The 22370-nt window shown below is 42.5% G+C and overlaps 1 protein-coding gene across 7 annotated transcripts in view; it reads left to right on the top strand.

The window, feature by feature from the left end:
- The first annotated feature begins 2454 nt into the window (after positions 1-2454).
- The window catches only part of fam3c (FAM3 metabolism regulating signaling molecule C), a 42195-nt gene continuing 22279 nt past the window's right edge, over positions 2455-22370 (top strand). The window contains exons 1-2 of one of the 7 annotated variants that reach the window (XM_059652320.1): positions 2473-2577; positions 19798-19880. The gene's annotated coding sequence lies outside the window, so the exon portion shown is untranslated. Of the gene's footprint in view, positions 2582-8005; positions 8067-8479; positions 8571-19797; positions 19881-22370 lie in introns of those variants that run through there. The other 6 variants (XM_059652321.1, XM_048548659.2, XM_048548658.2 and 3 more) reach the window with 6 other exon arrangements.

The following is a 22370-nucleotide window of genomic DNA, read 5'->3' as shown; positions in this document are numbered from 1 at the left end:
GAGTGACCCTAATGTGGCAACAGGACGTGGGGGTTGTCCATGTGTGAGGCTCCCGGGTCCATGTGAAGACTGAGCTCACATTTCTGGCCAGTGGCCTTTTTTTCAGAGTCCAGGATCGCTGGCTTTCTGAGGCAGCACCAACCACCAGCCTCTGTCATTGGAGGATCGTGTGAATTGTCAAGATGCTAAAGTCTGGAATTCCCTCCTTAAACTTCTCCAAATCTCTGCTCCCCTTCAAAACTCTCCTTAAATCCTACCACATGTCATTATTTATCCCTAATATATCCTTACATGGCTCAGTATCAAATGTTTTGAATCATTCTGCTGAAGCGTTTTGGCATGTTTTGTGATACTAAGTGCGCTTTGGAAATGAAAGGTCTAATTGCTCCCCTCCCTAGGCAACAATCATATAAAATTAACTTACAAATACACCAAGTAATGAGAAAGGCAAATGGTATGTGCTCTTTGTTGCTGGATGTATTGAACATGTCTTACTGCAATTACTTCAAACTTTTGTGATAGTAAGATCAGGTCAATGCTCAGATAATGAACACTCAAGAGCTTTAATAAACATAACTGTATACAAAGGTTAATGGCAAGACAATTCTCTGGAACCCTGCAAACTCAAGAGCTAAATCCACGTGATCTAAAGCCTCTGCCTCGGTGGCTATTCTCAGAAAAAAGGTATATTTAACTGTTCATTCTATGTTGGTGAGACTTCATGTATAGTGATGTTCCCTCTAAGTTGTGAGATTGCATGTCTGTACAGTTGGTACATACTCCGTTGATGAGCATACTCAAGATTGAAATCAATAGATTTCTGAACAATAATTGAATAAAGGAACACGGAGACGGGACAGGTAAGTTTAATTATCGTAACGGTTCAGCCATGATCATCATGAAGAATCCAATAAGTGTTAAAAGGCCAACCCTGAGGAAGGCACAGTGGTTCAGTGGTTAGCACTGCTCCCTCACAGCATCGGGGTCCTGGGTTCGATTCCAGCCTCGGGTAATTGTCTGTGTGGAGTTTGTACATTCGCCCCATGTCTGTGTGGGTTTCCTCCAGGTGGTCTGGTTTCCTCACACAGTCCAAAGATGTGCAGGGTAGGTAGGTTGGCTGTGCTAAATAGCTCATTGTGCCCAGCAATGTTTAGGTTAGGCAGGTTAGACACAGGAAATTACGTGAATGGGTCTGAGTGCAATGCTCTTCAGTGGGGTGGTGTGGACTTGTTGGGCCAAATGGCCTGTTTCCACACTGCAAGGATTCTACAATATCAAGCCTGGACTAGTCATAAGTTAATAGGTCACATCCGAGCAGCATGTTTTCACGGACATGTCATGATTCAACATAAGTTCGAGTCTGAAACCATTATATTTCCAGGTCACATGCTGAGATGCAGTCCGAGAATGTGTCTCTTAAGTGTTTTTGACAACATCACCTTGAGAAATAACTCACAGATCAGGCTTAATGTCTCTGTTTCTATTTAAGTTGTAATGAACATCTGGTTCAGTTTTGAGGTTTTCAATGGATTAGCTGCAATAGTATTTTAGTGGTTCTGAGACTGAATTGTTTTTTAAATTTATACCATGTGGATATTGCTACTTAGGCCACTCTTCATTTTCCTGGAGATGGTGAAGATGAGCCTCTTCTGTTCTGCAGTCCTTTAGTTCGGGACACTCACAACACATTTTGGAAGGGAATTCCAGAATTTTGTCTCAGCAACAATGAAGAAAATGGTGATAAAGTTCCAAATAAGGATGGTGTGTCGACTGGGAGTGGTCAAGATTGTAGGTTTGTAAACTGTTTTTGAAGCAAGTTTGGTGAGTTGCTGCAGCGGGAATTTTCCAACTAGACAGCCCTCAACATTAACCTCAACAATTTCAGACTAGGAGCTTTTGGGAAGACCTGTTTATATATCGTTCATGGTAGGGAGGTGATAGCCTAGTGGTATTTTTGCTGGGCTGTCAATCCAGAGACACATTCTGGGGACCTGAGTTTGAATCTTGCCATATCAGATGGTGGAATTTGAATTCAATAACTATTTGCAATTAAGAATCTACTGATGACTGTGAATCCATTATTGGTTGTTGGAAAAATCCATCTGGCTCACTAATGTCCTTTAAGGAAGGAAACTGCTGTCATTACCTGGTTTGGCCTACACGTGACTCCAGACTCACAGCAATGTGGTTGTCTCTTAACTGCCCACCGCTCCCCTTCGGCAGCATAAAATCCGTTGCATCTCATTTTTTTTTCAGTTCGGAAGAACTGTCGAGTCGAAAAGTCAGTGCAACTTCCTTCTCCCCAAATACAGTCATCCCTGCTGAGCGTTTCCAAGATTTCTTGCAGGTACTGCAGATATCCACCATCTAATATTTTAACCATGTCAGTGTCTCGCCTGTGGTGTTGCCGGCGGTGGGCGGGCCGATTCTGCCTGTGACCAGCAGGTGGCGGTGCCGGTGGAGGGCAGACTTTCCTGCTGGCGTTTGTTTTCGTCAGTTGGATCTCAGCGGAAGGAGTGATCGGAGTCCGACGGGTCCACACGTATATATATATATATATACACACACACACAGAGAGTAAGTGAGTGTCTTCTGATCGTGGAATTTTGTCTAGTCGCTCCATGGAGTATGCTCCCTCCCCAAGTTTTATCCGAACTCCTGACTGTATCACTCCTAAGCCACCCTGTATTTTCCACCTTTTACCCCAGCACCGCGCCTGTTGCTGTGCTTCTTACCCCAAATCACTGCTTTGTGTTGGTGGTGATCCCTGCTCTTAAATTTGACCCACACCTGGGTTTATGCCCTATCTGGAAAGGAGATGTGTGTTTTGAACGCTGCTTGCGACAAATTGTCAGCGTACTCAGTTATATTCTAGCAAATCTAGCTGTTATGCCTAAACTTATTTGTTTGAGCATTTTCTTTTATTGCTTAGGCTTGCTCCCTACTCTTGGGTCTGTCTTCTTTCAATCACTGCCATGTAATTTTGAAACCTCAAAATCTTTGCTATTGAATTATTTCCCTTCAGAAGCAGACGTGTTCTTCCATCTGTGCCCATTTTCCTTTGGTCGCTTGCTCTGTGCTGCTCCCCATTTCTGTCTCTGACTTTCATCCACTGTGTCCTGACTATGCCTAAACAGTTTCTTTGTTTCAATGATAATGGGAACTGCAGATGCTGGAGAATCCAAGATAATAAAATGTGAGGCTGGATGAACACAGCAGGCCCAGCAGCATCTCAGGAGCACAAAAGCTGACGTTTCGGGCCTAGACCCTTCATCAGAGAGGGGGATGGGGTGAGGGCTCTGGAATAAATAGGGAGAGAGGGGGAGGTGGACCGAAGATGGAGAGAAAGGAAGATAGGTGGAGAGGAGAGTATAGGTAGGGAGGGGATAGGTCAGTCCAGAGAAGATGGACAGGTCAAGGAGGTGGGATGAGGTTAGTAGGTAGGAGATGGAGGTGTGGCTTGGGGTGGGAGGAAGGGATGGATGAGAGGAAGAACAGATTAGGGAGGCAGAGACAGGTTGGACTGGTTTTGGGATGCAGTGGGTGGAGGGGAAGAGCTGGGCTGGTTGTGTGGTGCAGTGGGGGGAGGTGACAAACTGGGCTGGTTTTGGGTTGCGGTGGGGGAAGGGGAGATTTTGAAGCTGGTGAAGTCCACATTGATACCATTGGGCTGCAGGGTTCCCAAGTGGAATATGAGTAGCTGTTCCTGCAACCTTCAGGTGGCATCATTGTGGCATTGCAGGAGGCCCGTGATGGACATGTCATCTAAAGAATGGGAGGGGGAGTGGAAATGGTTTGCGACTGGGAGGTGCAGTTGTTTATTGCAAACTGAGCAGAGGTGTTCTGCAAAGTGGTCCCCAAGCCTCTGCTTGGTTTCCCCAATGTAGAGGAAGCCACACCGGGTACAGTGGATGCAGTATACTACATTGGCAGATGTGCAGGTGAACCTCTGCTTAATATGGAAAGTCATCTTGGGGCCTGGGATAGGGGTGAGGGAGGAGGTGTGGGGACAAGTGTAGCATTTCCTGTGGTTGCAGGGGAAGGTGCCGGGTGTGGTGGGGTTGGAGGGCAGTGTGGAGCGAACAAGGGAGTCACAGAGAGAGTGGTCTCTCCGGAAAGCAGACAGGGGAGGGGATGGAAAAATGTCTTGGGTGGTGGGGTCGGATTGTAGATGGTGGAAGTGTCGGAGGATGATGCGTTGTATCCGGAGGTTGGTGGGGTGGTGTGTGAGAACGAGGGGGATCCTCTTTGGGCATTTGTGGCGGGGGCGGGGTGTGAGGGATGTGTTGCGGGAAATGCGGGAGACGCGGTCAAGGGCATTTTTGACCACTGTGGGGGGAAAGTTGCAGTCCTTGAAGAACGTGGACATCTGGGATGTGCGGGAGTGGAATGCCTCATCGTGGAGGCGGAGGAATTGGGAATAGGGGATGGAATCTTTGCAGGAGGGTGGGTGGGAGGAGGTGTATTCTAGGTAGCTGTGGGAGTCGGTGGGCTTGAAATGGACATCAGTTACAAGCTGGTTGCCTAGATAGAGACAGAGGTCCAGGAAGGTGAGGGATGTGCTGGAGATGGCCCAGGTGAACTGAAGGTTGGGGTGGAAGGTGTTGAAGTGGATGAACTGTTCAAGCTCCTCTGGGGAGCAAGAGGCGTCGCGGATACAATCATCAATGTAACGCAGGAAGAGGTGGGGTTTGGGGCCTGTGTAGGTGCGGAAGAGGGACTGTTCCACATAACCTACAAAGAGGCGGGCATAGCTGGGGCCCATGCAGGTGCCCATGGCCACCCCCTTAGTCTGCAGGAAGTGGGAGGAATCGAAAGAGAAGTTGTTGAGGGTGAGGACGAGTTCGGCTAGGCGGATGAGGGTGTCGGTGGAGGGGGACTGGTCGGACCTGCGGGACAGGAAGAAGCGGAGGGCCTTGAGGCCTACACTTGCCCCCACATCTCCTCCCTCACCCCTATCCCAGGCCCCAAGATGACTTTCCATATTAAGCAGAGGTTCACCTGCACGTCTGCCAATGTGGTATACTGCATCCACTGTACCCGGTGTGGCAACCTCTACATTGGGGAAACCAAGCGGAGGCTTGGGGACCGCTTTGCAGAACACCTCCGCTCGGTTTGCAATGAACAACTGCACCTCCCAGTCGCAAACCATTTCCACTCCCCCTCCCATTCTTTAGATGACATGTTCATCATGGGCCTCCTGCAGTGCCACAATGATGCCGCCCGAAGGTTGCAGGAACAGCAACTCATATTCCGCTTGGGAACCCTGCAGCCCAATGGTATCAATGTGGACTTCACCAGCTTCAAAATCTCCCCTTGCCCCACCGCATCCCAAAACCAGCTCAGCTCTTCCCCTCCACCCACTGCATCCCAAAACCAGTCCAACCTGTCTCTGCCTCCCTAACCTGTTCTTCGTCTCACCCATCCCTTCCTCCCACCCCAAGCCACACCTCCATCTCCTACCTACGAACCTCATTCCACCTCCTTGACCTGTCCGTCTTCCCTGGACTGACCTATCCCCTCCCTACCTCCCCACCTATACTCTCTCCACCTATCTTCTTTTCTCTCCATCTTCGGTCCGCCTCCCCCTCTCTCCCTATTTATTCCAGAACCCTCTCCCCATCCCCCTCTCTGATGAAGGGTCTAGGCCCGAAACGTCAGCTTTTGTGCTCCCGAGATGCTGCTGGGCCTGCTGTGTTCATCCAGCCTCACATTTTATTATCTTTGTTTCAATGCCAGCTTTTGTATTTACTTGCTCCTTGTCTTTCTTCCAGATTGTGACTTCACTGTTCTTTTGTAATTGTATGGACTGGTATGCCGGCTGGATAGTTCTCTGCTGTCAAATTCCATTCAAATTGTTAATTTTAGAATTGTTAACTGCAATAAATTAAGCTGAACATAATTAACCTGTAAACTACAAGAGATTTAGGGAAGAAATGGTTAAGATGAGGCAAAATACACTTGCAGCAGAAATATAGAAATCTAGTTGTATAATAAAACCTGCATAGTGCAGCCTGCATATTCATTTCATATCTTGGTGAATGTTGTTATTCTCCAGTTTGATCTGAATTCTTTCTAATATTTTAAACAGTATAGGGCAGTTACATTATTCTCATGTAATATTTTATCATTGCATTTGTTTCTTTTAGAAATTTGGAAACTCAGCCAGGATGATTTGCCCATCCTTGAGTAAATTTCCCACCTACTCTGCACCTGTCTTGCTACCCTCTGACCTCGTTTCAGCTGACTACTGCATTGCCTGGCTGTCTTCCATCTGTTCGACTCTGAGCTTTCCTGCCTGCTTGACTGAACTTCCATGTCTTGTTTTCCCTCAGCAACTGACTGCCCACCAAACTCATGATTCCCAAACAACATTGGACATCATCAGGCTGCATATTAACATAGAGTCCCTGCACACTTTACTTGAGGTGTTTGACCCTGCACCAATGACACATAGCAGGGATCACCCCTCCCACAGCAACATTGCCTTACCCTGCCCAATCCTTTGAAAGTTTGGTGTTGGTTTTATTGTTATTAAAAAGCCACACACCTTAAAGAGTTTATCGTTGTAAAACTATGTTTCAGACTTCCATTTAAAATATTTATCAATGTGTCTGCCACATTTATTAGCTTGTCTGAGATATGGCAAAGATTTTCTTTTCAGGATCCAGATCAAAAATTGTCTGTTGATGAGAGATTTCAATGTCTTGTTTTCTGTTAGTGGGCCTGGAAGGACTAAGAGTAGGCTGTTTGACTTTTGAACACCATCTTGTCATTTAACAAGATTGTGGCTAATCTTTATCCTCAAATTTATTTCTATGCAGAATCTCCATACTCCTTGATTCTCTTTATACTGAAAAACCCATCAACCTCTGTCTTGGATATTGTTCATATTCTTTTACAAGATGTTATTTTCCAGTGTTTTAAATTCTGTCCAGAAACAGATTGTCCATGTATAAGTGCACCTGCTTAATCATTTGTGAAAGCACTTTAGATAATGTCATTGTGGTAGGCACTAGATAAGTGTAAGCTTTTGATTTCTTTCAGCCAGCCCAACAGGTCATGCAAAATAAAAACTGAAAGAGCTGCAGGCGCTGTAAATTAGGAACAACAACAGAGTTACTGGAAAAGCTGAACAGACCTGGCTGCATCTGTGAAGAAAAATCACAACTGGAGGAAGTTCTGAGGAAGGGCCACCAGTTTTCCTTCACAGATGCTGCCAGACCTTCTGAGCCTTTCCAGCTACTTCTGTTTTTGCAACAGGTTATGCACTCCACCTGAGCCACTCTCACTCATCATCTCACCCTCATGGAACCACCCTCTTCCTTCATCCTACACTTATTACCACTTTGTAGAAGCATTTCTGATAGTCGGCCGAATGTAAAATGATGCTGATATAAACTGCAGCCCAGAAAGCCTCCAATGCTACTGCCTCTTCCGTGATGAGTGTCTCAGCAAGTCCCTTAGTGTCATCAAGGCCCATGGGATCTTCAAACATTCTGTTTAATCATATGATAGCATCTGCTACTGTATTATAGTCAGTCATTATTGCCATCTTCGGTTCTGCATCATCAGAGGACAATGTGAAATATTTTGTTTGAAAAATATCTTTTCTAAAAGCAAGTTAATAGTTGGCCCTCTATTATATTCACACTCTTGATGTTGCGTTTGTAATTGGGCGATAAATCATGTCAAAAGGGGAGAAGAGATTAATTTATCAGAAATCGGATCTTATTCTAATGCTAGGAGTAATTCACAGCATGTTATCGCCAGAAAAAAGACATTTTCGTTTAGGAATTTCTTCAGCATTGAAGCCATCATCTTTCATATCATATAGAAAGGTACTCTTTTTGCACGTGGTCTTTTACGTCTTTTAAATGACTTGTGTGCTCTGCAACCAGTTAATTAATTACTGTTGAAGCTGGGATGGGTGTGGGAGTGTCTGAGTTAGTTGCATTTGTTTTACAGCTAGCTTAGAGTGCTGAGGAATGCCAACAGTGTGGTTCAATTCCTGCATCGGCTGAGATTACTGGAAAAGAGTGTCCTCCTCCAACCATGAAACTCAGGTTAAACCACCATCAATTGTCTCATTTAATGATAGAGCAGCCCTATGATCCTGTAGGACGATGGTGACTAACCTTACTGCTGAATTGTAATCCTTGCTTTATGCACAAATGTAACAAGTAATTCATACACAAGGAAAATAATTGTAAAACTGTAAAAATCTAAATTTTTGTCATATCATTCGGTATTTAAAAGGGCTCTTTGACTCCATAATATGCTTTATTTTTAAACAGTTGCTTTCCAAAGCTATCTCCTGATCTTCTCGTAAAGAGAGTGAAGTTATCCTACTGGGTCTGGCACCATCTGTGAAGAGAAATCAGACCTAACGTTTCTGGTCCAGTGACCCAAACTTGGTTCTGAGGAAGTTTCACTGAACCCAAAATGTTAACTCTGATTTCTCTTCGCAGATGCTGCCAGACCTGCTAGGAAAACTTTACTGTCTTCATGAGATCAAAAGAGGTAGCCAAGGGCTTGGTGAAAGTTGTTCACAAAACAACTGAGGAAGGGTTAGTGGACACAAAATATTAACTCTGATTTTCTCTTCACTGATGCTGCCGGACCTGCTGAGCTTTTCTAGCAACTTCTATTTATGTTTCAGATTTACAGCATCTGCAATTCTTACGGTTTTTAAACTTATTCTAAATTGTTTTAATATGTGAGCCATTGCTTGGAGACTAAGCATATGATCAGAAGGGTGCAGTATATAAGTATTACTTGTGGTCCAGCTTGAACTGTTTAATCCGCTTAACCAGAGGAATAATTATAATGCAGCAGCAAAGCACGAGTTTAACTCAAATGCCTGCTGGTCAGAACTCTGTCACTTAACATTTTTTAGTGCTTAATATGATCAGGAAATACTTCATCAGCAACAGATGCTGGAGTTTGGAATTTGCTAGGAGTGCAAGTCCACAGAAACTATATAACTTTGATCCAAGTGCAATGGCCTAGTCTTAGCAGCTTCCTACATGTAATTGGTACTGTGTTTGCTAATCTTAGTACGTGAAACCACGCAATAAAAATGCAAGGCAGCTATTTCTGCATGTTTCGTTGTGGAAAATTAGATAAATAGTATTTTCTCAGTTCTGATCTTGTAACAGTGTTTATTGCCCCATCTTTGAATTTTAATAGGCCTGTTATTGTGAAGCTTACACTCAGTGGTACTTCGGCAATAAGTTATTAATCAGTTATTATTGTTTTACATGGGTGGTAGAGTATCTTTCACCAAATTGAACCAGTTTAGAGGATTGTGGGGGAGAATTGGAGCCAGGCAGGAAAGTGAGTAAAGGAAGAGGAAAGCTGTTGGTGGTGAACGGGGCAGGGGCATTGTAGGGCTTGGATAGTAGTACCAAGAATGGGAATGTACTTCACTAAATAAGAGGATCTGATATTTTAGAATGCACGCAAAAATATTTACAACAGGACATCTTTCATTTTTATAGCCTTTAACATCTTAAAATGGTGCAGGGTGCTTACCAAGTGTAATATATCTCAGTCCTGAGACACCCAAGGACAGTGATTTTAAAGGCTTGATCAGACAGAGTTTTAAGCGATTATAGTAGAATGGTGAGCTTTAAGGAGATAAGCTCAGAGTTTATGCTGCCTAAAAAATGAAAGAATGGCTGTCAGTGGAGAGGTAAAGGAAATCAGCAATGCGTGAGACACCGAGATTGGAAGAATGCAGATTTCTTATAGGCCTAGAGGTCTTTACAAGTTAGGCCTGTGGAGGGATTTGAACACCATGAGAATTTCAAAATTTAGGCAGTGTTGGACCAAGAGCTCCTGTGGCTGAGGAAGACCATGTAATGTTCGAGAGCAGCAGAACTGGAGCAGGGAGACAATGGGCTATTTTACAGTGTAAAATTAGGTGGAAGGAATTAGTTATTGGTAAATCAGTTCAGAATATGCTGATTCTAAGATTCCTGTTTTTCTGCTGATAAAATTTGCTACATGTTCGCATTTAATCAACATTTCTCAGCTATCAGTAAATGTGGAGCTGGAAAAGCACAGCAGGTCAGACAGCATCCAAGGAGCAGGAAAGTCAATGTTTCAGGCTGAAACCTTTCTTAAGGACTGGAAAGAGGGAGGGAAGCCCAGAAATAAATAACCAGGGGGTGGGGAGGCAGGGCATGGGTGAGGGTAGATGAGATGGAGATAGTTGGATGCAGGTCACGGGTTATTGTGGTTGGTCATTGGGAACGGTAGAGCGGATAGGTGAGCAAGAAGGTGGACAGGATGGGGGTGGCGAAATTTTGAAACTGGTGAGACAGGAGGTGTTACACCTACCCCTGCAACTCCCCTGTCACCTCTGTCTGAGGTCCCATGCAATGATTCCAAATCCAAATCCAGCAGAAATTCACTGACACTTCACCCAACCTCATCTACTATATCTGTTGCTCCTGATGTGATCTCCTGCATATTGGGGAGATCAAACGCAGACTCGGGGTTTGCAAATCATCTGTGCTATGCACCAACCATTCCACTACCCCCGCCGCCCACCTCTCTCCCCCAGCCGTTTATTTCTGGGCTCCGCTTCCTGACAAATGGTTTTGGACCAAAATGTTGACTTTCCTAAACCTTGGATGCCATCTGACCTACTGTGCGTTTCCAAGTCCACATTTTTTTGACTCTAGCTTCCAGCGTCTGTAGTCCTTACTGTTTCCAGCCTTCTCAGCTGTCACAGCGATAGTTTAAATTAGTGTATTCCTCATTTCTGATTTGTACATTGTTGATTTTATTTAGGTGCTTGGTTTTTTTTGAGCAATTTCTATCATTGTTGCTTTTCTTTAATTCAGTCAGATGATGTCAATGTTGCTGGCTTAGAATGGTGATCCACTGTTAATTGGAAAAGTGATTTAAGGTTTTATCAAGTATAGGATGAAGAAGTGAAAGAATTTGCTTGCTCTTTCATGTCAGTGATTTCCAACCAATTATATATTTTGAAATATATAGTCTTTGTTGCTTTGGTAATCAGTTTGGGCACATTGTTCTTAAACAGCATTGATGAATGACCAGGATTATTTTGTTTGTCAAAGGATAAATGTTGTTTGGAGCATGGGTGATCTTTACTGGTTCCCTTAGAAGAATGCCATAGGACCTTGTTAAACATGCAGTGTGTTTACCATCTCATGTAAAATATTGCACTTCTGACAAGTAGTGCTGTACCAAAGCTATTGTGTTCAGTCTTTAACATGCAATTTTGCTCTGCATGCAAATATTAACTGTTGTGGCAAAGTTGACACTTTAAATTTTAATCAATGCTTTTAAAATATTTAATTATTGTGAAACAGAAATAAAATGGTCATAATTATTTGGTCTGACACTGCCCTACTAATTTCTACTGTTCTTTACCCTGCTGACATTCCATCATTCTGATCGCAGTGTCACCTGCCTTTCTTTTGGAGGCCATTCTTTGCCTATTCAACGGAAAAGCAAAGCTCTTTTTTTCTCAGTGCTGACACTAAAAGCTTATATACTGCTCAAATAACCTTTCATTTGGAAAAGTTTTCATGCTTCTCCTTAAAAGTCAGAGTTAAATTTCATAATTCAGCTCCTTTTAAGCGATAGAATATAGAACTTAGAGTAGTACAGCACAGTACAGGCCCTTCGACCCACGATGTTATGCCAACCTTTTAAAGATTAAAACCTACTGGAAGATCAAAACTAACCTGCATACCCTTATTTTGCTACTAAGAGTGGAAATCTGTTTTTGGCAAGTGGCTTAAGAACAAAATACCACTTCCTCAGTCTTTGACAGAAATCTTCGTGATGTGTATGTGGATATTTACAGATCTGATAAGTGTTTGGTTCTAATCCTCAGTTTAAACCAGTGTTCTGTCACCTTTGTTGTGTGAGGTGGTGGCGAGGCACTCATTTCAATTTCTCTCTCGCTCTAGTGGGCCGATGACCAAGTTTCACAAAGAAATATTGCCACAACAGTAAGCATGGATTTTAGAAAAAAAGTTTAAAGCAATAATCGGATCGTTTAATTGAGTAACAAAATAACTGTTAGAAAGTATCACAGCCGAGAGAGCTTTAAAAACTTTCTATCTTTTTGTGGTCAATAAGTGGATCTAGAGAGAGAAAAAGACTCTACCAAGTGTTAATTACTAGGGGAGGTGGTGAGAACCGAAGCTGTGATAAGTTGTTTTTCTAACAGTTGGGGAACTCCCAGATGGCCTTGGCTGTATGCACAAGACCGTGGCGAGCAGAAGTGAGTACCGCTCGGCCTGAGTATTCGTGCTGTTGAGCTTGCATTTGCAGGTAGCTTTTCCACAGCTGTGAGTTCAGGAAGAGAAGAATGAATGTGTACTCTGGCCCAATCCATTTAATTATCTCCCCATGCTCCCAATTATACACCCACCAATAGAGCACCCAACCCCTCATGATGGCATGTCTGACTTTCATTTGCCTTTCATTGTCTCCCTGAAAGCATCCCAGATGCCATGTTGCAGACACACCATACTGCCAGGTGAGGTCCTAGGTTAAGTTAAATTGCTCAGATCTCCAGTCACAAATACTTTCTCCTGCACTTGATGACTGGTTTGTTAGTCAGCAGTAAATGTGGGTGATAAATGGCCTTTGACTGGAACAATTGCACCTTGCAAATGCTTCCAGTTGCACTCTGCCTGTATTTTGAATGATGACACCAGGAATGTGCCTTTGTGAAGGAAATTTGGAGAAAGAATCAGTGGTTTTTGTCACTGTTCTCAAAATTTGTTGGTCTTGCAGAGCAAGGTGTTGACCCCAACTGAGTGCTTCCCAGTGGCACATTTCCATGGTCTAGACTACATGTGAAGGGATGCAGTAAAGCTTGGGGTAGCTGTTGCCAAGGTGCAGTAGGGAAAGATCACTGTCTATTTCTGCCAAAGTATAAAAGGGGCGTGTCCAGTTGCAGGACCTTCCCGATGCCTCATATTTAGGTAAATATAGTCTTACACAAGTAACAGATGTCTTTGGTTTGTTTGCTTGAAAGACTCAAATTCCAATGTTTGTTCGCTTTATGTTACTGTCCAGAACCAAACTGCTTGGCTGACTCTCTTTGTGAATAAAGTCAATCGTTTTTAAATAAAAAATAACAAGTGTCTCAGTGTCTGGACTTAACTTATAGGCTATCTGTTGGATAAGCCTTGTTTGAACAATCTGATTGTCTCAGTGCCAGCAGTGGTTGTTAGCCAGTAAAGCAGATCCTGCAAAATTGAAATGCCCCTGTCCCCGATTCCTAAATCCTTCAAGTAGTGGTAGCCTTGTTACGCTACTGTTTAACATTGTCCATGTGGTAGTTGGTTTCACTTGTCTTAACCTGGATGCTTTGTATTAGTCGCTTGAAGCCAGTGTCCTGTGTCAACTTGCCACTGTTTCAAAGTTGCAGATGCGTCTTCCAAACAACCATTACTTGCATCTCAAACATTCTCACTTTGAGAAGTTGGTGACACTGAAAGGTATTAGCCTTTCCAAACTCTGTTCATAACTGTCCTGTCTCATCCCAGTAAGTCTTGTTCCAGTAAGTCTCCTCTGTACCCTCAGCAAAGAGTCTGGTGTCAGAAATGTTTTCACTGCTATAGCTGAGGCCTCCTTAAGTTCTAGTTTTTATATCGTGTTGCTCTAATTATAAACCCATTCATTTTTAATCACCTTGCCATTTCGTTGCATGAAAACCAACCCAAAACTAATAATTCAAGTAGACCTTCAGGACCCGTTACTTCCGAGTGAAATTTTGCAAACCTTTCTGTGATACCATGAGTAGTGCCGATTTTTGTCAAATGTCACAACGCCTGGGCTGACCCCAAGTCGGCCTATCGCCAACAGGTTTCAAGAAGAAATTAGCTATAATTATAGGGCTCAAGAGTTCAATGGATGTGGGAAAGTGAAAACAGGAGTAGGATGAAGAGCCTTGATGGCCTGCTCCTGTTCTACTTTCTCATTGTCTACATCATAAAAGTCTGCTTAGTGTTCCGATTGTAAACTTCCAGGGTTTGACCTTCCTTGAATACTGTGATCTTCGTTCAGAGGATTCATGAAAAGGCATCACACCTCCACAAGAGGAATTTTGAAAAAAGCCCAGTTTATGACTGGCTGGCTGAATCAAAGTGCTTAGCATGTCACGAATGAGTGCAGGCTTTGGAAATTGCCATGGAATCCACATAACAACACATTGCTGTGACTTGCCTGACCAACTTGGACTTTGTCTGGTTATTTTACAAGATGTCATACACAGAAGAGGAAATTGCGCACTATTTTGCTTATCTTGAACCTCTGAAAAGTAGAGCTGACTTTATTCTTTATCTCTACAATAAGCCCTCCTTATGTTTATGATTGTGTAACTGAAAATCGTAACTTCAATTCTGATAATTCACATAAACTTAAGACCAGAGGTAGGTTCCTTAAGATTTTTCTTGCACAGAAAAATCAATTTGAAATATAACATCATTCATGTACAGCATTATGAATTCCTCCCTGAAATAACTTAGAGTAAAATACATCACTAAATGATGTATACTACAAAAGATATGTAATGTGCAATGCAATATTTCTTATGAAAAGAAAACCCCTTTGCAGCACCTTTATTTAATGAGGTTCCATCTTGAGGCTGAATTCAGTCACTGCAAATAGTACTGAATTGCCAGAATTGCTTGAACTGATTGATTTCTGCCATGCGATGAAGCATCCAGGATCAAAGTGCAAGTATAAGTACAGGAATAAGAAGTAGCTACGGAACAGATCTCTGGGTTTGAGGATAAGAACTACTGGGGCAAAGATTGGGGCCTATTGCCAGAAATTGAGGCTGAGATGAGGGAAGGAACAGGGCTATGGTTGGAGTAGGAAGTAGGTTGGGATTTCAGGAAGGGTGTGCGGTGATATTTTCATAGAATCATAGAGTCCCTACAGCTTGGAAACAGACCCTTTGGCCCAACAAATCCTCACTGACTCTTGGAGCATTCCACCGAGACCCATCCCCCTATAACTCCTGTCCAGTGAAGTGGCTGAAGCTATCTCACTAAATGTTTTTTGAGGCAAGGTTAGATACATTTTTGAACAGTACAGGAATTAAGGGTTTTGGTGAGTGGATGGATAAGTGGAGCTGAGTCTTAAAGATCAGCCATGATCTTATTAAATGGCGGGGCAGGCCCGAGGGGCCAGATGGCCTACTTCTGCTCCTAGTTCTTATGTTCTAACTGACCTTATCTGCACATCCCTGAACACTGTGCAATTTAGCATGGCCGATCCACCTAGCCTGCTCATTTTTGGACTGTGGGAGGAAACTGGAGCACCTGGCGGAAACCCACGCAGACACAGGGAGAATGTGTAAACTCCACACAGACAGTCCCCTGGGTTCCTGGTACTGTCAGGCAGCAGTGCTAACCACTGAGCCTCCATGCACACCAATTGTACAGCTCATCCTGTAATACTCAGGCTGCTGTTTATTTGAATATTGGGTTGAGTCTGAAATAGCGCTGGGTCCAATGTTGTGGCTTGGTGTGTGGGGAGGGCAGAATTTGGGCTAAGGTTTGGTGGTTCTATACTTGCATCTGACCTATTCTTTCTTCTACTTCTATTTTAAAGTAATTAGCTATTATTCTATGGTACATGTTCATGAAGGCGGTAGTGGAAAGTTGATGGGACAGTTCCTGCTCTGAACATTCCAGTCCAGAGAGACTTGTTTGCACTGCGTTCTGTTTGTACTTTTCAGTCACATGCTGGTCAGATTCATTCTAGTATGCAACTTAGAGGTCTGATTGTGCCTTGAAAGAAAGATTAACATTTTTTTATCCCATTGATAATATCATGTTGCAGCCAATTACATACTTTGAAACAACAACCACTGTTTTCGGAAGCATGGCAGCTAATTTGCTCACAGATGACCAGAAAAGCAGCAGTCTGGTAATGCACAGGTGACGTGTTTCAATGGTAGTTGAGTGAGTGTCTATCATAACACTGGGGAGTATACCCTTAGTCTTCCTCCAATGTTGTTGCAGACTTTGTAACTCTGCCTCCACCTGATGGTGTTAATCACCCTGGAGTCAGTTCTGAGGAAGGATCACTGGACCCGAAACGTTAACCCTGATATCTTTTTTTTCCCCCAGAGATGCTGCCAGACCAGCTGAGGTTTTTCAGCAACCTCTGTTTTTGTTCCTGATTTACAGAATCAGCAGCCCTTTCGGTTTTTACTTTGCAATGTAGTTAGTCCTGGCTAATTGGGTTTCTTATAGTTTACAGAATGTTAGATGTTGAAGCATGGATTTTTCTGGAAGGATGTGGTAGAGGGCCCTCAACAACTTTCTTTGAGATTTTTCACTGATGCGTTAACTGGGACCTAGACTTGTGAATTTAAAGTTCTTTATTCTTCCTTTGAAAATATTCAATGATGACCTTTCAGTTGGGGCTTTTAAAAGACCTTTTCTGTCATTATGGCTGGCTCTTGGTTCACATCAATGAAATGTTTTGACCATTGACAAGCTTTATAAACTATGTTTCTGTACGTGAAATCCAACTACACATCATTCTGCTGCTAGAAAAATAATTGAGAATACATCAGTGCAGCATACGCTACCCTATCAGTAATGGAATGCTCTATCTTACAAATGTTCCATCCTCGCTCAGTTGATGATTCATGTTACTATCTAACAACCAGATCTAATTGCATCAGAGGTCGGATTTCAGTTGTTTCAATTAAAGGTAGACATGCGGAACCTGATTCCCTCCATTTTGGGAATAGGAGTGACAGGATTTAACTAGATTTGTTCACATAAAGAAACACGCAGCAGAACAGTGTGTGGATATCTCATTCATCTCTCATAACTCTCAGATTTCTCTTAAGACAATGAAGGTGGCGTTTGTAAACAATCGGAGTTTCAATTTTAAGATTTACATGGTGATATCTTTTTGTTTGTTTACTTGTAAGAATCATTGCTGTGATGTAAATAGCTATGTGGTAACAACCCTATAGTTTTATAAGGCCAGCTTGATTCCATCCAACTCTTAACTTTTGATTTCGTTGCACGTTTGCAGTACACAACGTTTTCTGAATATGTTCTACGTACTACGGCATTTTTCACCTTACGTTCTTGTAAATGAGTAGGGAAATGGCATAGTTGTCTGTCGTTAGATTTTACATAACCCTTGAATGATTTGAATTAAATGACTTATAAGGGTATTCTTAGAGTAATAGAGCTGCACAGTATAGAAACAGACCCTTTGGTCCAATTCGTCCATGTCGACGAGATATCTTAAACTAATCTAGTCCAATTTGCGAGCATTAGGCCCATGTCCTTCTAAACCCTTTCCATTCGTATACCAGTCCAGATGCCCTTAAATGTTGTAATTGTACCAGCCTCCACTACTTCCTCTTGCAGTTCATTCTGTACATGCACCACTCTGCGTGAGAAAGTTGCCCCTTAGGTCCCTTTTATATCTTTCCCCTCTCACTGTTTGCCCTCTAATTTTGGATTCCTCTACCCTGGGGAAAAGACCTTTTGCCATGCACCCTATCCATGCACCTCATGATTTTAAGATTCTACAAGGTCACCGAATGGCCTCCAATGCTCAGGGGGAAAATATTCCCAGCCTATTCAGCCTCTCCGTATCACTCAATCCCTCCAACCCTGGCAACGTCCTTGTACATCTTTTCTGAACCCTTTCAAGTTTCACAACATTCTCCCTAAAATAGGGAAACTAGAATTGAATGCAATATTCCAAAAGTGATCTATCCAATGCCTGTATTGCCTCAACATGACCTCCCAACTCCCATATTCAATGAACTGACCAATTAGGGTAAGCATACTAAACGCCACCTTTGCTATCCTATCAACCTGCATCTGTACTTCCAAGGAACTATGAAACTGTACTCCAATGTCTGTTTGTTCAGCAACACGCCACAAGAACTTAGCATTAATTATATAAGCCCTGCCTTGATTTGCCTTTCCATAATGCAGCACCTCACATTTGTCTCAATTAAACTCCATCTGCCACTGCTCGGCCCATTGGCCCATATGATCAAGTTCCTGTTGTACTTTGAGGTAACCTTCTTGGCTGTGCACTATACCTCCAATTTTGGTGTAATCTGCAAACTTACTAATCATGCCACCTATGCTCCCATCTAAATTATTTATATAAGTAACAAAAAGCAGTGGACCCAGCACCGATCCTTGTGGCATACCACTGGTCACAGGCTTCCAGTCTGAAAAGCAAACCTCCACTACCACCCTGTATCTCCTACCTTCGAGTAAGTTCTTTATCCAACTGGCTAATTTTACCCGTATTCCATGTGATCTAGCCTTGCTAAGTAATGTACCATGAAACCTTTTTGAATGTCTTACTGAAGTCCATATATATCACGTCCACCACTCTGCTTTCGTCAAAACTCTTCGTTATGACTTCAAAAACATTCAATTAAGTCAGTGGGACACAATTTCCCACCTGCAAAGCCATGTTAACTACCCTTTATCAGTCTGTGCCTTTCCAAATACATGTAAATCATGTCTGTCAGTATGCCCTCCAACAACTTGCCCACCACTGATGTCAGGCTCACTGGTCTGTTGTTCCCTGGTTTTTCCTTGCTAGCTTTCTTAAATAGTGGCACCATGTTAACCAACCTGTTGCCTTTCAGCACTTTACTTGTGGCTATCGATAATACAGATATCTCAGTAAGGGCTCCAGCAGTCATTTCCCTAGCTTCCCACAGATTTCTAGGGTACACCTGATCAGCTCCCAGGAATTTATCCATCTTTGTGTTTCAAGACATCCAGCACTGCCTTCTCTGTAATATCAATATTTTTCAAGATGTTGCTGTTTATTTTCCCAAGATCTCTAGCTTTTTTATCCTCCACAGTAAACACTGATGCAAAATACTCGTTTAGTATCTCGCCCATCTCTTGTGGTTCCACACGTAGGCAGCCTTGCTGATCTTTAAGGGGCCCAGTTGTCTCCCTAGTTTGTCCCTAATGTATTTGTAGAATCCCTTTGGATTCTCCTTAACCCTATTTATCAAAGCTATGTCATATTTCCCCTTTTTGCCCTCCTGATTTCCCTCATAAGTATACTTCTACTGCCTTTGTATTGTTCTCGGGATTCACTTGATCCCTACTGTCTATACCTGACATATGGTTCCTTCTTTTTCTTTGCCAAACCTCAATTTCTATAGTCATTCTGCCTTCCCTACACTTACCAGCCTTGCCCTTTACCCTAACAGGCACATACTGTCTCTGGATTCCCGTTATCTCATTCTTGAAGGTGTCCCATTTTCCAGCCATTCGTTTACCTGTGCATATCTGTCCCCAATTAATTTTTGAAAGTTCTTGTCTAATACTGTCAAAATTGGCCCAACTCCAATTTAGAATTCTAGCTTTTAGATCCGGTCTACCCTTTTCCATCACTATTTTGAGACTAACAGAATTATTCACTGGCCCCAAAATGTACCCTCACTGACACCTCAGTCATCTGCCCTGCCTTACTTCCCAAGAGTCGGCCACGTTTTGTTCCTTCTCTAGTAGGTACGTCCACAGACTGAATCAGAAAATTTTCTTGTGCACACTTAAGTCCTTAAAACTTTGACAGCCCCAGTCTATATTTGGGAAAGTAAATCCCCTACCATTGACAATACGCAGGGAGTCAGAAGCTGAAGCCTCTGATATTCGGTTCTTTTCCACCCTGTGTTTTGACGTCCTGAATATCCAAAATGAATGCAACAAGAATCCAGGCCTCTGAATCTAATAAAGTTTAAAACTGTTTTGATTACAGGATGAAGATTTCTTGGGCCGTTGTAGAATTGCTGCAGTCTGCCTTTTCGCTATCGTTGTCGTATCGCATCTGTGCTAAACCTGGTCTGAACTAAATACCAATATTATTGGATGTTCATGGGTCAACTTAGTGTTATTAAATAGAAAAACGGGTTAATATTTCAAAGGTGGACACTCTGCTGGAACAACTTTGCTGGTCACAATTGCAGCATTAGCCTGGTTTATGTTCCACTGTATGGATTTTTCCTTTTATTTCCAACATTTTCTTAATATAAACAAAATCCTGAAAACAAGGGAATATGCGAAGAAAGGCAGGATTCTGAAGAACTAGTTCTTTTCTTGAGGTTGGAAGGACAATATTGAATGTAATTTCCCCCACACCACTTTGCTGTACACTTATTGACTCGTGGCTTTGACCACTGGGGAGAAGAGGGCATCCCAGTCAAGACTATTCCTTAATCTTATCCACTGCGCATGTATTTTTGTTTTGTGCCTGCTGACTTGGTGTCAGATTCCAGTCATCTTATGCTACCGTCATTAATGCGACACAGTTAGGCTACCAAATAATTGAAGTTTGTGAACACAGTTCACCAATGGGCGATTCATAAACATTCCAAATGACTGAATAATAAGTTTGAGAGTTTAGTGTTAGCAGCTTTGATATTTTCTCAAGAAAGATATGATTAACAGACTGGTATTGTTACTGTATCCTATATTGATGCATCAGTCATGGTAACATACAATCCTGTGTGACCACAGTAACAAACCAACTAAGTTGTCTCTTTTATATCAATACACACTTGTATTGTGTTTTAAACTAATCTTGACAGCCTGTGGACTTTACACTTGGTTGCGTTTCCAACTTCAACTATTCCTGTCCCCTTGTTTATCCTGCTTCACACAGGCATATTTAGAATCGTAGGTTCTCTACAGTGCAGAGAGGCCATTTGGCCCATCTCTGCTGACCACCTAAAGAGCATCCCACCCTTACCAAGCCCCTATCTCTGTAACCATGCATTTCCCATCGCTAATCCACCTAGCCTGCACGTCCTTGGACACAACAGGCAATTTAACATGGCCAATTCACTTTGTTGATTCCACTTTCTTTCCTCCGTTTGAAAAAGAAAGTTCATATTCCTTTTGACGTTTTTGCCAATTACCTTAAATCTAGGCTGCCCTGACATTTTGCCACTGAAAACAGTTTTTCATTATTTTAGCCTTGTTGGATCCATTCATGGCTTTGAACAGTTCTGTTCATCTCTTCAACTTTAATCATGTGTAAACTCTCAATTGAAAGGAGAACAGTTTTTCCCAGCTGTCGTTGTAAGTGATTAATTTTTCTTGTGTTGCTTAGTAATGCATATACTTTGAAATTCCTGCCCATGTATAAGTTAAACTAATCTCTCATTTCCTCAACCTGGAGACAATAAGAATTGCAGATGCTTGGAGCTGGAGCCTATAGGTGTGAGGCTGGAAAAGCACAGCAGGTCAGACAGCATCTGAGAAACAAGAAAGTCAACGTTTCGCGTCAAAATCCTTTATCAGGATAAAGGAGTTTCGACCCGCAACGTTGACTTTCCTTCACTTTTCCTCAACACGTTACACCTGCCAATAGGTCAGGAATGTTAATATGCAGATAATGTATGTTTGTGTCTGACGTTTATATGACATACAGTTTGTATCCAAAAAGACATTTTGTTGTCCCATCGATGAATCAAATACTTGAGGCATAGTCTTCCAGTCCAGTTTTATCGTGGTTGGTAGTCAGATGAGACGATTGACTATGCCACTTCATAACAAGATTTGAAGAATAATGTGTTGTCGACTCTTATCAGCATTCTTGGCAAATGAGTGTCAAATGAAAAAGGAAAGCTGAAGCACATTTGGTGTATTTTAAAGAGCTGCGCTGTTTGTGATTTTTGCACCGCAATCTTACCGGATTGTCCATTCAACAAATTTGAGACTGCATCTACATAGTTAAGATGTGGGGGGAACCATAGGAGAGTAGGAAGCAGCAATGTGCCTAAAAAAAGTGAAGGAGATAATGTTGGAAATATTCCAATCATACAATGTCTGCGGACAGTGAAACATAGTTAATGTTTCAGTTTGACCTTTCTTCTTGCTTCTGATGGCCTGACTGTTAACTCTGTTTCACAACCACATACTGCCTTACCTGCTCTGTATCTCTGACATTTATATTTTTATTTCCGGATTCCAATATCTGCCGTAATTTGCCTTTTGTTATCTGTAGCAGACAAGATGCAATGTTACATGCTACTTGGTATCAACCAGCCCTACTTTGTGGCAAGCAAAAGTGCAAGGCCAAATGAGAATGCAATATTGTGTCACTAAATAGCAACTAGCAGCACCAGATGAGGCTGAGGTAGCCACCAAGTATAGCACTTAAGCCTATGTCAAATTTTTGCTTTGTCATTAGTTTATAAAAGATGTTTTGTGAAGTCAGTCATTGTTTAAAGATGATACCAAAGTAGTAACAGTAATTGCAAAAATGCACAATTCAAGGAGAAATAGATAGCTATGAGTCATGGGAATTGTGATTTTGTTTTATTTTTA

This window comes from Stegostoma tigrinum, chromosome 18 (assembly GCF_030684315.1).
Source record: "Stegostoma tigrinum isolate sSteTig4 chromosome 18, sSteTig4.hap1, whole genome shotgun sequence".
NCBI classification, from domain to species: Eukaryota; Metazoa; Chordata; class Chondrichthyes; order Orectolobiformes; family Stegostomatidae; genus Stegostoma; species Stegostoma tigrinum.
This window is presented reverse-complemented; position numbering and strand designations above follow the sequence as displayed.